The sequence below is a fragment of the Gossypium arboreum genome, chromosome 10 (genome assembly GCF_025698485.1).
Source record: "Gossypium arboreum isolate Shixiya-1 chromosome 10, ASM2569848v2, whole genome shotgun sequence".
Classification (NCBI taxonomy): Eukaryota; Viridiplantae; Streptophyta; class Magnoliopsida; order Malvales; family Malvaceae; genus Gossypium; species Gossypium arboreum.
The window spans coordinates 91,037,833-91,053,828 of NC_069079.1; positions in this window are offsets into that span (position 1 = coordinate 91,037,833).

Genomic DNA, 15,996 nt, shown 5'->3' on the forward strand with positions numbered 1-15,996 from the left:
ATTTAAATATATACAAGTGAATTAAAATTAAAGTTTTATTTATACATTTGAACCATAATCAAAATTTCATGTTTATAATTATACAAAATTAATGTTTATGTGTAAAACTATACATTAAAACAAAATTCATATATAAATTTGATATTTATCTTACTAAAGCTAAGGTCGAATTAATATTTTTCTAGATATTAATTAAAATAAATAAATATGATAAAACGAAAATAGCACCCACTTAATACATTGGGGCCACCATCTTATATTAAAATATTAAAATACTCGAACTTGTTGATTTCAACTCAACAATACCACCCACTTAATACACTGGGGCCACCATCCTAATTTCTAATTGCCCAACAAAGACAATGGCGAGGTCTTTTGAAAGACATCCTTCATGTTGGGGAGTCTGGGTTATAAATCCAGAAAGTGGACTGTCATGTTTCCTTAATCTATCTTTCAGCCATTCATGTTATTAATTAAAGCTAAGAAATACACTAAGAAATAAAGGCAATGGCCCCAATAATTCACCATGCACTTTACGCATTATATATTCTTGCCTTTAATCATTAATTTTCGTGTTTGCGGATGACTCTGGGAAAGGCTAATATACCCATTTGAAATTTTTGATGCAACATTTTAGGTTTTGAGTATCTGTTTAGGCTAATTAATTTAAATTTTATATTTAATACACTAAGAATGAGATTATATAACTTCATTAAAAATAAGATATTTATTTTTTCTGAAATAATTAATGAAATTTCTTCTTATAATTTACTAATCGTATATATTATTATATGTTGCTAATCTATCAAAAATAAACCCTTTAGTTAAAATTTTATATAGATATTTTGAACTTAGGTTTGCTTAATTGATGTCCATATGCATTTATTAGGAAATATTTAATTACTAATTTAATAAAAATACTCCTTTTGCTTTCGATGAATTATTACTAAATTCAACAAAAATTAATTAATACTTTTATGTGATTTTACATGTTTAATATTATATTTTTAATTACAGTAATTAACATAAAATAATATTTTTATTTGAATTATTTAATATAATTAAAATATATTAACCTATCAATTCAAATATTATAATAAAATTTTTTAAATAATAATTAAAACACTTTTAACATACTCAACATACAATATTGTTTTACTTTGTAATTAATGCAAAGTAATATTATTCAAAATAATAACTAATTAACATAATTAATTAAATGATAATTTTGATACTTAGAATTAGAGCTGTTCATGGGTCGGGCCACTGGCTGGCTCAAGACCTGCCGAAATGTAGGAGGGCTTGGGTAAAAATATAGACCGAAAAATGGGCAAAAATATAGGCCCGGCCTAAATTCATTGAAGGATAAAAAATCTATTTTTTTGTTTTTATATTATTTTCTTATTATTTTCTCTCTATTTTGTAACAATTTTACTATTATGTTACTACTATTTTGTTGTTATTGTTTGGATATTGTATAAAACTTATTTTATTGTTAATTTTGTTATTATTTTAGAGGCATTTGCTTGTTAAGTTACATCTATCTTAGTGTTATTTAAGTATGCATATTTTTAAAATTTATTTTCAATTTGTTGAGAAATATTTATTTTGATTTTTAGTATTTTTGATGTATTATATATCTTTTAAATTTATATAAAAATAATATAAAAATTAATTTTATGGTCGGGCCGGTCGGGCCTGAGTTTTAATATTTTTATCCGGGTTAGGCTTGGACAAATTTTAGATTCATTTTTCGGGCGGGTCGGGCCCAACAAATGGGCCTAAATGTTTAGTTGAGCCCGGCCCAACAAATGGGCCTAAATGTTTAGTTGAGTCCGGCCCAACTTGGCCCATTCACACCTCTACTTAAAATTCTATTCAAATAATATCTTTATTTTACATCAATAAAATTAGCATAAATTTTGTTTAGGTTCGAAAGTTTTTAAACTAATAATTATAATTATCACAACTTTTTTCCTATATTCTATGTTTAGAGTTCTATTCAAGAAATAATTTATTTTAAAATTAGCACAACTCTTTTAACTAATAATTGTAATTTAAATTATATTTATTTTTAAATTAGTAATTATGATAACTTCTACTAAATTATAATTTTTTAAATGTATAATTATCACAACTTCTATTTTATTTCAACTTTTAAATTAATAATTCTAAATTAAATATTGTACTTACTTTTAAATGTGAATTTAGTAATATGATAGAAAATAAAGGGTATCGGTTCAATTTTTTTCCAAAATCGTGCTTTTTATATATTATAGATTAAGTTATAAGTATAATCAAAATTGCAAAGATAAATAATGATAATTCAAATGAAAAAATACAAGGCATTATTAGATCGATAATAAAAATGGGATAAATCTCAAAATTACGTATGAACTTTGATTTGGTGCAATTATACACATAAAACTTCAGTTGTTGTTTAAATATATACATGAAACTTTAATTTTGACTCAATTATACACATTTAAAAAAAAATAAATCAAATAGGTCAAGAGTGCTCTCTCGAGCTCTCCAAAGAAACAGGTGCGATTGTGGTTGGAGAGTTGTAGGGCGATGATCTGGGGAGTTATGGCAAGTGAGGAGATTTCTCTTCTTGTAGATGAATTAATTCAATTGAAGGTTAAGAGCTCTTTGGTCACACCAAGGAGTAGTTTCTCTTTTTTAGTTCAGTATGGACAAGCAAAAATTATAGCCCAGATAGTTTTCTGGCGCAAGTTAGAAGTATCTGGAAGACAAGAAGAAAGTTCAAAATTTATACGGCTGGACAGAATTTGTTTCAAATTGTTGTTGAGGATGAAGATGATTTGGAGGCGATCATGAATGGCAGGCCTTGGTTATTTAAAAAACAACTTATTATTTTCGACAGGTTGGTAGAGGCGATAGAACGAAGTAAGGTAAAATTGATCTTTTCCTCTTTTTTGGTTACGGATTAGTTCGTGCCTCCAGAATGTGAAAAGAAAGATCTGATGCACGCCATAGGATTAATGTTTGGAGGAATTTTACTTTCGGATATACAGGATGATATGTGAAGAATACAGATCCTATTGGGTGCTAGAAAACCCCTTCGAAGAGGTATTTTTATTATTGTTGGAGCCACCAGGAAAATCTGGCTTCCGTTTAATACGAGTCTCTGTCGAGTTTCTGTTTTGGGTGTGGAGTAATGGGACACATAGCAAAAGATTGTATTGTGGCAGCAAGACAGGGTAGAGTTTTAAGGGATAGTGAACTACAATATTCAATAACATTGAAAGCCGAATCTAATATAGTGGGTAGAGAAAGTTTGCAGTTGGGCATGGCAGATCAACGTTTTACAAGACAGTGTTTATATACAGAGGAAGATGATGAATGGATCCCTTCTCTAGCTTCTTTAACAGAAGGAAAAGAAACAAGGGTGGAGGAGGAGATGGGAAATAAGTTACATGCAAAATTACCTACAAAAAAGGTGAATAAGGTGATAAAGGTGACAAATACTCAGAAAGGAATAGTAGAAAAAGTTACCGAGATTGGGGTTTCTCTCACAGATCCTGTACGCAGGGAAGAAACTGTGGTTGATGGTTCAGACATGAATATAACTGAGATGGGTTATCTGGGAAACTCTAAAAAATCAAGATAAACGCGTATAGGCAGAATAAGACAGAGCGATGACGTTCAGATGATGGTTATGTCAAGTAAAAGGGGAAGTTTTACATTTGAGGAGGAATTACGTGAAAACTTGATTGGTGACAATAAAATTTAAAAAAAGGGTAGAATGGAGTCTGATGGGGTTAAATCTTCAATCTTGGAGGAAATGGGAGATCAGTTAATGGTACCTCTACATTTTGGATCGACAGCTGCCAGTAGGCTAGCATACCGGAGCCAATGAAAATAATTAGTTGGAAAGTTCGATAATTGGGGAGTCCTCGAGCAAATAGAAGACTTCGGTTTTTACTGAAGCAACACAATCCCCAACTGGTCTTCATTATGGAGACAAAGGTAAATGCTACACGAATGGAAAGTATTAGAAGGAGATGTGGGTACATGAATAGTTTTGATGTGGAAGCTGATGGTTCGAAAGGGGGTTTATCATTGACATGAAAACACGATGTTCAGGTAACCATAATCAGTAGTTCGAATAACCATATTGATAGCCTGATAAAAGGAAAGCCTGACAGCAAAGTTTGGCGTTTTACGGGTTTCTATAGGAACCCCGTTCAAAATGAGCGATCCAATACTTGGAATTTATTGAGGCAACTAGGAAGACTCTGATCTTATCCTTGGATAGTCTGTGGGGATTTTAATGAAATTCTTTACTCTTTTGAGAATGAATGAGGGGTTCTAAGAGAGGAAAAGAGAATGGAGGCTTTTCGTGTTGCTCTTGAGGAGTGTCAATTAATGGATATAGGTTTTTTGGGTTTATGGTTCATGTGGGAAAGGGGTAATTTTGCTTCAACAAATATACGGGAAAGGCTTGATAGAGGGGTACCGAATGTAGCATGGTTTTTGGACTTCCCACATGCACGGATTCAACATTTAGCTTATTCACACTCTAACCATTGCCCTCTTCTTTTATCACTGAGAAGGAGAATAAAAAATGTAGTAAGCCTGCATTTCGGTTCGAAGCATGGTGGTTACTTGAAAGTACTTTTGAAAAGAGGCAAAGGATTCTTGGGGTAATATGCAAGGGGTTCTATCGGATAAGCTGGAAGGACTCAAGCAGACGATTAGTCAGTGGGCATGTCAAGTAAAGAATGCTAGACGAGGCATCAATAAGCACTTATGTAGTAAGCTGGATAAATTAATGCAAGAGGATAGGAACGATGAAAATTTAGATGAAATTATTGCTACAAAAATACATCTAAATATGGAAATCGATAAAGATAAAGCCTATTAGGAACAAAGAGCTCGCACAGATTGGCTAAAATTGGGCGATAGAAATACAACATTCTTCCATAGGTGGGTCACCCAGAGGAATAGGGCTAATGTTATCAATAGTTTGTAGAACAATTTAGGGGAACACATGTTTGATGAGGATGGGAAAGCTAATATTGCAAAGACTTATTTCCAGGAGCTGTTTACGTCGAGGTGTATAAGTAACCCAGAATTGATTTTGGAAGGGGTGGAAAGATGCATTAACAAAGATACTAATGCAAAGATTAGGGCAAACTATACTGAATAAGAAATATGGATCGCTTTGAAGTCAATGGGTCCCACAAAGGCTCCTAGTGATGATGAGTTCCTAGCTATCTTCTTCCAAAAATGCTGGCACATAGTAGAAAGTGAGGTAACGTCCTTTTGCTTAGAAATTTTAAATCAAGGAAAGGAAATTGCAAACATAAATGTTACCAATATTTTTTTAATTCCTAAAATTTCACAGCCCACAGATATGAAAAATTTTAGGCCTATTAGTCTTTGCGATGTTCTATACAAAATAATAGCAAAAGCAGTAGCAAACAGATTTCAGAATGTTTTAGAAGTGTGCATTGACAAAGCACAGAGTGCCTTCGTCCTAGGCTGGCTCATTACTGATAACATGCTAATGGCTTATGAGATCATGCATACGTTAGAAAAGAAAAGAATAGGGAAGAAAGGGCACATGGCTTTAAAATTGGACATGAGTGAAACCTATGATAGGGTTGAATGGGAGTTCCTTGGGGCTATGATGAAACGCATGGGTTTCGCTCATTCCTGGGTATCTTTTATTTTGAGATGCATTTCAACGGTCTTTTACTCTATTCTTCTAAACAAAGTTAAAGGAGAATATTTTCAACCAAAGAGAGGACTATGGCAGGGGGACCCTCTAAGTCTATATTTGTTTCTTATATGCAGTGAAGGTCTTTCATCACTTATGTGTTCGGCTATCAAAAGAGGGAATACTAAAAGATTGAAAGCAAATAGGTGTGGTCCACAGATTTCACACATTCTCTTTGCTGATAATTGTATCATCTTTGGGGAGGCAACAACTCGAGGAACGAGCAAAGTCAAAGAAGTTTTAAAAGAGTATGAATCCTGTTCAAGGCAATGTGTGAATTTTGAAAAATCAATGGTGTTTTTTAGCACAAATACCTCAGAAGATGATTGATTCACAGTCACGAATTTGTTAGGAATGCGAAGATCAAACGATATAGAAAAGTATTTGGGTCTTCCCAATGTGGTAGGTAAGAAGAAAAAATCTTCCTTTCAGAATCTAAAGGACAAAATTAAAAAGAGAGTCGATGGTTGGAGTTTTAGATGTCTGTCACAAGATGGGAGAGAAGTCTTTATCAAATCTGTACTGCAGGCAATTTTGACTTATTCTATGATGTGTTTTCTACTGCTAAAAAAATTTGTGTGATGAATTGGAGTCTATTATTGCAAGGTACTGGTGGCAAAAAGGACAAGGTCAGAAGGGAATATATTGGTTAGTTGGAAGAAAATTTGTGTACTTAAATATGCAGGAGGGCTGGGTTTTCAAGATCTGGCTAAGTTTAATGTGGCCCTCCTTGCTAAACAGGGATGAAGGTTAATTGACCAACAGAATTCTTTATTAGCACAAGTATTAAAAGTGAAATACTATCCGACTACAAACTTCCTTCGAGCAGAACTTGGACGTCATCCATCTTATACGTGGAAAAGTATTTGGGCTTCGAAAGGTATCTTGGAAAAAGAATTGGGGTGGCGAGTTGGTACAGACAAAAACATTATAATTAATGATGATGCATGGTTGCCCGGGATAGATAATTTTAGAGTTCATCATTGTATCTCTAATACTGATATTACTATAGTTGCATCATTGATTGATAAAGATAATAGGAAATGGAAAGACGAGTTGATACGTACTACCTTCGAGGCTGTAGATGCGGATAGCATCCTGCATATTCCTTTGGCGAGAAAGGCCCATGTGGACATGATTATCTGGTGTGAGGAGCACTCGAGCGAATTTACGGTTTGTAGTGCCTACAAACTATTACAGGCCCAAACTACTAATACTAGCCCTACTGATATACAAATTATAGCCACTACATTTTACAAACAATTATGGGAACTCCAAATCCCCAACAAGATTAAAATTTTGGCATAGAAAGTGTCATGGAACTACATCCCCACGATGGCCAATTTGCTACAAAGAAGAGTGGCTCCAAATGATAATTGTCCCAAATGTAGAGTCAGTGCTGAAAATCTCTGGCATGTCTTTGTGGAATGCCTTGTATCAAAAGAATTATGGAATACCTTAAGTTTCAGCTGGATTAAGCATAGTGAATCACATGAATGCATTGAATGGCTTACTTGGATCTTTAGTAAATGTACTGTAGCACAACGCAAAATTTTGGTCTGTGGACTCTGGGTGCTTTGGATGGATAGAAACAAGAATCTTCATGAGGGCAGGTCTTAGATAGGGAAAGATGCAGCAAGTTTTGTGCGAAAGTACCTTGGTGAAATTGATGGAATAAACGAGAGCAAACTCAGAGATGCCCAGTAACATGTAAAATGGGTTGCACCTGGACAATTAACAGTCAAGATCAATTTTGATGCCTCTTTCGATGACAAGAATTATCAATCGGCATCTGCAATTGTAGCGAGGGATTACAAAGGGGAAATCAAAATAACTAAATCCTACCTCTATTCAATGGTGGCCTCGGCCTTCAAGAGGGAAGCCATTGCCTACCATGAAGTGGTTCTCATAGGTAAGGCTATAGGTTACACAAATGTTGTTATAGAAGGAGACTCCAGAGCAATTATCAACAAATGCAAAGCTCATTCCGGGGATAAATCACAAGTAAGTACGCACATTAGAAACATACAAAGAGAAAAAGACAGATTTCAGGCCATTTCTTTTCATTTCACTCCGAGATCATCTAACCGGTTAGCCTATATCATTGATACTACAAGCCTAAAAAAGAATGAATAGATGTACCTACTCGAAGAATACCCTGGGTATGCCAAACACCAAACAGATCTAGAAAGACCAAGAGAGGCAGACTGAAATGAGCAGAAGGATATAAGAGAAAGAGGGTATAGAGGGTCCCTTCATCAAGAACGTTCAAAACTCTCAGGCCTCACACCAATGAAACTGATTAGTCATTTAGAGAAATGGAAAAGTTGGAGACAGGTTATTTACAAGCTGACAGGGATATCTATGCTTATTCAATGCTTTTTCTTTTCTAGTTCTAGAGTGTTCATTTGATTTTATTTTTCAATTTATTGTTTATTTGTCAGACATTTATTTTTTTAATTCAATAATAATTATCCTGTTTTGATAAAAAATGAATCAAATTATTTTATATTGGATAAATATAATTATTTGTGCATGCAATATATAACCATAAAATGATGTTATATCAATACTTGTGTTAATAATTTGCGAAATTGAATCAAATCAAATCAAAATTTCATATATAAAATTACAACAAATAAAAGTTTATGTACAAAATTGTATATTAGACTAAAATTCATATATAATTTTAGTATATATTACTAATAAAAATGTTGAGGATCGACTCGATTAAGCAACGAACAAGTAAAAAATAGTGGAAGAAATTGAGAAATTGTACATAGAAATTTAACGTGGAAAAACCCCTCCAAAGAGAATAAAAACCACAGGCAAAGATAATTTTACTATAATGACAAAAGAATGAAGAATACAAAAGATGAAGATAAATAAACCCTAGAACCCGAAAATAAAGAACCCTCAAAACATAAATACAAAATTCTCCAAAAGTGTTAGGAGTTCTAATCTTTTAATGGGTGTCTTGTCTAAGGTTGTAAAAAAGCCTATTTATAGGCTAAATTCGTAAGTTAAATAATAATAAAATAATCTAGACTAATCAGAATTCAATTGAAACAAATAAACAGAGTTTAACTAGGAGATTATCTCTCAAATTTGACTAAAATATGAGTCATACTCATAAATATCCACCTTGACTCATATTTCCACAACGTTATCTTTTCCAAAGCCCGCCACAAACCTATCTTGAACTATGTAGAAGCTGGAAGACTTCTAGCCTTCAACTTGTGCATTTTTAAACCAAAACTAACCCGAGTCTAATTTTTACGAACACAGTGCCTTAACTTTTCAAAACATGTATCCAAAAGAGAACTTTTCTTCAAAGAAATGATCACATATTTTTCCCTCCTATGACCAAGTTTTCTCCACTCCAAACGAGTTGACTTCAACTCTGTAACAGACAAGGGACATGCACCAATCACTGTAAAATCTTTCAGAATATAAAGATTGTTTGCCCTTTTACCTTTTAACAAAACGAGAGCCTCATAAGACATATTAATGTTGCTCAACTTGATGTTGATACTGCAACCTTTCGAGTTTAAAATACTCAAGGAGATAAGATTCTTTCGTAAATCAGGTATATACTTGACATCTAAGAGTGCCCTAACCGTCCCATTGTGTATCCTAATTTTAACAGTACCAATACTGATTAGCTTACTAGATGAATTGTTTCCGATGCACACAACTCCACCTTTAACCGAATTGTATGTGGAGAACCATTCTCTGTTGGGACACATGTGGAAAGAACATATCGAATCTAGGATCCACTCGAATGTAAGCTTAGAGTTATCACTCGTTGACACTGACAAGAAATCATCACTGCTTTCGTCGGCCAAATTAGCACCAGCTACATCTTCCTCATTACTCTTAGCAACCCTTTTATTTTGTAGTTTACAACAATCTACTTTGACAGTACCTAACTTCTTACAATAGTGACACCTCTTGTCTCGCTTTTTTGATGCTACCAAAATGGAAGCTTGTGTATCTGCCTTGCTATCCGAACCGAACTCATTGTTGAGTTTGCTTTTACTCAACAAATGACCCTTCACATCATCGAACGAGAGTTTGTCTCTACTATAAATCATTTTCTCCCTTAAAGACTTGTATGAAGAGGGCAAAGAGCACAACAATAGCATAGCATAATCTTCATCGTTAATCTTAGCCTTAACATTTTTTAAATCATTCAAAAAAGTAATAAATTGACTAATGTGATCTCTATGAAGCTCACTTTCGTTCATACAAAATGTAAATAGACGTTGTTTCAACATTAAGCAGTTAGTCAGAGACTTAGTCGCATGAAGAGTTTCTAATCTTTTCCATAATGTGGATAAGGTTTTCTCTATCAATACCTCCTACACTACCCTATTTGTGAGACACAACCGGATTGCAGACAAGGACTTTTCATCAAGCTCTTGTAATTCTATCTGATCTAGGTTCTCAAGTTTTTTCCTGGTAACGATCTTTTTCAAGCCGATCTGAACTAGAATTGCCATCATCCAAACTTGCCACAGATTGAAATTTGTGACAGCATCGAACTTTTTAATGTCAAATCTTATTGTTGTCATCTCTGAACGGGATGATCTACGAAAATTGAATTAGCTTTGATACCACTTGTTGGGGATCGACTCGATTAAGCAATGAACAAGTAAAAAATAGCGGAAGAAATTAAGAAATTGAACACACAAATTTAACGTGAAAAAATCCCTCCAAAGATGATAAAAACCACTAGTAAAGATAATTTTACTATAATAGAAAAAGAACGAATAGTGCAAAAGACGGAGATAAAAACTAAACTTGAAAACCCAAAAATGAAGAACCCTCAAAGTGTAAACACAAAATTCTCCAAAAGTGTTAAGAGTTCTAATCTTTTAATGGGTGTCTTTCTAAGGTTGTAAAAAAGCCTATTTATAGACTAAATTCATAGGTTAAATAATAATAAAATAATCTAGACTAATTAGAGTTCGACTGAAACAAATAAACAAAGTTTAACTAAGAAATTATCTCTCAAATTTGATTGAAATATGAGTCATACTCAACACAAAATATATTTAAACTTATGTCAAAATAAATTTATTTAAGACTTATATTAACATTAAATTTTAACGAAATTAAAATTAATAACCCACATATGATTTTCATAATCCAAAACTCAAATAAAAATTCTAAAATTCTAAAAACCTCACCATTAAGCAAAATTAGAAGGTATTTTAATCTTTATCACCTGGAGTGAGATCAATGGATCAATTTGATTTTTTTTTGTTAATTGGATATCTCATTTGAGATATATTTTGACAAGGTCAGACATAATTACTATTGATTATTTACGCTCAATCATCGATTTTTCAAGTTTTATTTTACTATTGATTATTTAAAGAAAGGATTAGAATATCTTTTTCATAATTTTGTTTCAGGTTACATAAGCATTTTACTGTTTTCAAAAGAATTAGGCATGCTTCAAGAAAATGATAAATTTCTATAAGATCCAAAATAAAAAGGCATAATATTAATTTTGACTCTTAATATTTATATTTTTTTATCAATTTGACTCTTATTCATTTTATTGAGTTAAATTTAACCTTCAATTTTTACAAATGAATCAAATTGTTGTGTTTTTAAACCATAATATTTACTGAAACGTCAAATTTTTAAACATTGTAACCCCAAAGTAATCCAAATGTATTCCATGCTATTTTTAATTTTATAAACTTTTTATATTCTTTTGAATTTTGAATTTTATAGTTTTAAAGTATTTGTTAACATGACATATAAAACAAATAATATCATGTCAATATGATGTATAAATGGACATCAATGCAGGTTGTCATGACAATATTGTTAAAAGATTAATATTTTAATCAATATTTTTATTAAAAAATAATTTAACTCTTTTAAAAGATTAATTGTCAAATTTAATTCAAAAAGAATAAAATTAAATTGACAAAAGATATAAATATTGAGAGTTAAATTTAATATTATGCCAATAAAAACATGCAAAACTTTTTTTTCAATTTGCGTTTTATGACAAATTGAAATTAAAATGTAACTTTTTTATTTAAAAAAACAAATTCTTACGGGAAAAATTATTCCATTAATTTGAGATTGACTAATAGCCGTACAAACCCTTTTTTTTTTCCTTCATATTTTGAGTGCTTCAATGCCACCTGTTTTCACACTTCCTTAGAATTTATGTCCACCACCAATAATACGAAACTAACTTTTTCTCATAAAGTTTCCTTAATCGATGTTTATATATTTATAATGAATACTTTATTTCTATTGAACTGAATAAAATGTCAATGAAATCTTAATTTAAGGGGAAGATTAGAGTACGATCTTTAAACATGCGAGTCCATGCAAACAATCATCTCGATCATTGAATTTGTAAAATTAAATCTAAACCATTTATGAGGCCACGTCAGCCAAAATTAAGTTTACCTGAAATTGGCTATTATCAGTTTTTCACCCTTTTCATATTAAATTTTGTGGTCCTAGCTAAAGCCATCTTCTTTTCTTCTTTCATCTTCAGATATTCCCCAGCCCGGCACCTTTTTTCTTTCTCTTTCTTTTCTGGGCTAAATTTCTCACATCTTTATTAATGGGTATTAGTAATATTAACAACATCAAGTAAAGGAGCATATTAAGATGCAAAATGAGCTGTTTGAACCCGTCCCTTAGCTAAGGGATGCAAAGCGTATAGAGAACCTAAAGATTCCAAATGACTAAATCGTCAGTCAAATACGAAAATATGATGAGCCTGAAAATAGTGGTGTAGGGAATTGAGTGAATTCTTACACCATTACTCTAAAATACGTTGTGCCAGTGATGACTGGTGAGAGAACTATCATCCATCGAGAATATGATGAGCCCAAGCCTTCAAAAGTGACAAAAAGACAAGTTCTTGTGTTTCTCTCAATTCAAAAATAATGTTAAGGCGAGTTTTGAACTTCCGGTTTTTAACTTTTTAGAGAAAACTATTCAAGTTACTCAATTATAAAAAAATTTCATTTTAGGTATAAAAAAAAAGTTTACACTTTAAGCATCCACATTATATAATTCTATCATTTCAATCACTTCCGTTAAAATAAAAAATGATAAGTTAACGTGGCGTTAAAAATTAGTATAATAAAAACTAAGCCCTTAACTTTTACATATTATATCGATTTAGACATAAATTTAAAAAAAATTAACCTTTAAACTCAATTTAATCCAAATTTTAAAAAATTCAAAGAAATATATAACAATACATAAATATTTTCAAAAAGCATGATAATAAATGTAACGCCCAAAAATTTAGGGGGTTAGATGAAATAAATAACTAAGAAATAAGCCTTAGGCTTGATGGTTAAGTAACTAGTACATTCCAAGATCTTCGGTTCAAACTACATCTCTCTTATTTTTTTTTCTTCTTAATTTCAAGGGGCCATGTCCCCCTGAAACCCTAGGATAGTTCGTTTCTCATACAGCCAAGACCCTTCCACGCAGGTGGACCACACGATCATGTGCCCTAGAAATCCTAGTGTAGTTTGTGAACCACACGGCCTGGACCCATCTACACACTTGACCACACGGTTGTGTCTCCCCTATAAGTTGATTTTGCAATTTTCAAACGGCCTCAGTCTGTTACACGGCCCAGCCACATGGTCGTGTGTTCCTTATTTTTTAGATTTTACTGTTTTGCCCCTATTTTTTATATTTTATAATTTTGCCCCTATTTTTTAGATTTTACAAATTTCCCTTGTTTTTAGATTTTATAGTTTTACCTAAAATTTTATGATTTGTTCAGTTTAGTCCCTGCATGTCTTCCAAACTATTTTTAGTGTTATATTTTATTTAATTAAACCCCTGATGATATGAACAATACTAGAATCCATGATCTAATTGACTGAACTAATGTTATGTGAATATTTCACAAAATACACATGTCTATTGTATCTGTATTTGTGATTATGCGTGCAACATTCCTTATGTTACTGATAAACTGAACACTTAATAAGCATGACTTTTGGCTACTGAGTTGATCTGTTATAAACATATTATTTGCTACTGTATTGAACTATTATAAGCATATTGATTGCTACTGTACTGTTCTGTTAAAAGCATAATTAAATGCTATCGTATTGTTCTGTTAAAATCATAATTAAATGCTACCGTATTGACCTGTTTGAGCTTGTCATATTGCATTGCATGGGGTAGGACAATATGAACCAAGAAAGTTGAGTAGTTTATCTGTACCGTTGAGTGGTTCATCCACCTTCTAACAGTTTATTTGCAAAAACTTTTTTATCAAAAAAAAAAACTTGGTGGTTCATCCACCCTTTTTATTACTAGTGGTTTATCCACAATGAGTGGTTCATCCACAATGATGAGTGGTTTTATCCACAACGTGGTGTAAAGTTAGAGGAGTTCTGGGGAACTTCTACTGTAATGTGTAGCGGTGGGGTAGGGATATTATCTGGTAAATTGAAATTGCATTTCATTTATAAGCATTTGCATTGTTGTGAATACCGAGATATTAAGATAATGAGTCAATCTGAAATATCGAAATTTCTAGTTGCTATTCAAATTGTGTTTATCCTTTGAAATTGATATTATGTATGTTTTGTCTATTGTTTGCACCGATTTTCTTATGATAGAACTCACATTGAGTTTCATAATTCACTTCTTTTTATTTCCATTTTTACAAATAACCCACCAAGTTAGGACGCAGACTCAACCTACAGAGGACTTGGCTCGATTGAATCGTTCTACCATAAGAATATTTTAAAACTACTATTTGATATTTTTATTATTCAGAGACTATATCGTTTTATGTTGAACCATGACATGTGACTCAAGTTGGTTTTAATTAGCATGCATGTCTTTCAAATTGTTTTTAGAAAAAAAATGTTGAATTATGAATTATAATCAAATATGCATGAAGTACTGATTTTATTAAAACTAAGTTAAAAATCAATTTTCACTCCAAGATTATAAATAAATTTCGTCTAATAAATAAACTAGAAATTAATTAAGTTTTTCCATAGTAATATTTTTTATAAGAAAGATGTTAAGCTAATTGTTTTTTTTAACTTATGGATTTTAAAAATAAACTTAAGTTTTCTTTTAAAATAAATAAATATTTTAAATCGACTGTTTTATAAATCCCAACCGCTATTAGGTCATCTTAGTGACTAATCTCTCGAATTTGGGCCTAACTCTAGGCCGAGTTAGGGAGGTTATAATACATTCAAAAAATATAAAAATAAAAAATGATTGGTAACAAAAAATAATGTATAAAATTTAAAAATATATAAAAATTGATAATAATAAAAAATTTAAATTTTATATTAATATTAATATTAATATAAAATAAAAATAATTACATTAATATTAAATAAAATAAAAAAACTCTCCCTCACCAGCCACCTTCCCTCTCCCAACCCTTTCTTTATTAAAGAACCCAGGTTCATAAAATTTCTTGGAAAGTCATCCTAATTAACAAGACTCAAAACTTCCAATCCTTGAAAAATTAAAACAATGGCTACATTGAGGATCAGGGAATACGCTAGATGTAAAAGCATATAAAGGCAAAGACGAACCAAAACCCCATTATCGAGGAGACCACGATTTCCAGAAGAAAGCTGAAATGCTTCAAGAGAATAAGAATCCATGGAAGCCATTGTGTTGGGGGTTTTTGGGAGGAGTTGAATTCTCCATTGAAGCTGGAAGAACAAGAGAGGATACAAGGAGGCAAAGGGGTGGGGAAAATTTTATTTTATTTAATATTAATATAATTATATTTATTATATATTTTAAAATTTTATATACTATTATTTTTGTGAATAGTTATTTTATTTAATATTAATATAAATATTAAAATAAAAGGTTGAGATGATGAAGGGTATTGTAAAAGATCATACCGTAATCTTTGTTCATGAAATTTTATAGTAAAGTTGAAGGTAAATTTGAGAGGTTAGATTCGAATTTTTTTATAAGTTATGTGTGAGTTATTTTAAAATCTTATTTTGATATGATTTTGAATATATTTATTATAGTTATTTTTAAATTGTATTGTTTATGATTGTGATGGTCTTGTAACTTGTTTTTAGAAAAGAAATTACATATATTACTTGTATTATCACTTTAATTAGTATGGCTAATCACTAATAGAATTTGAATAATTAAGGAGGGTTTTGGGAACATTAGTAAAGATAGAAAGATACGATATCTCAAATTCTAATTTGCTTTTTCCTAAT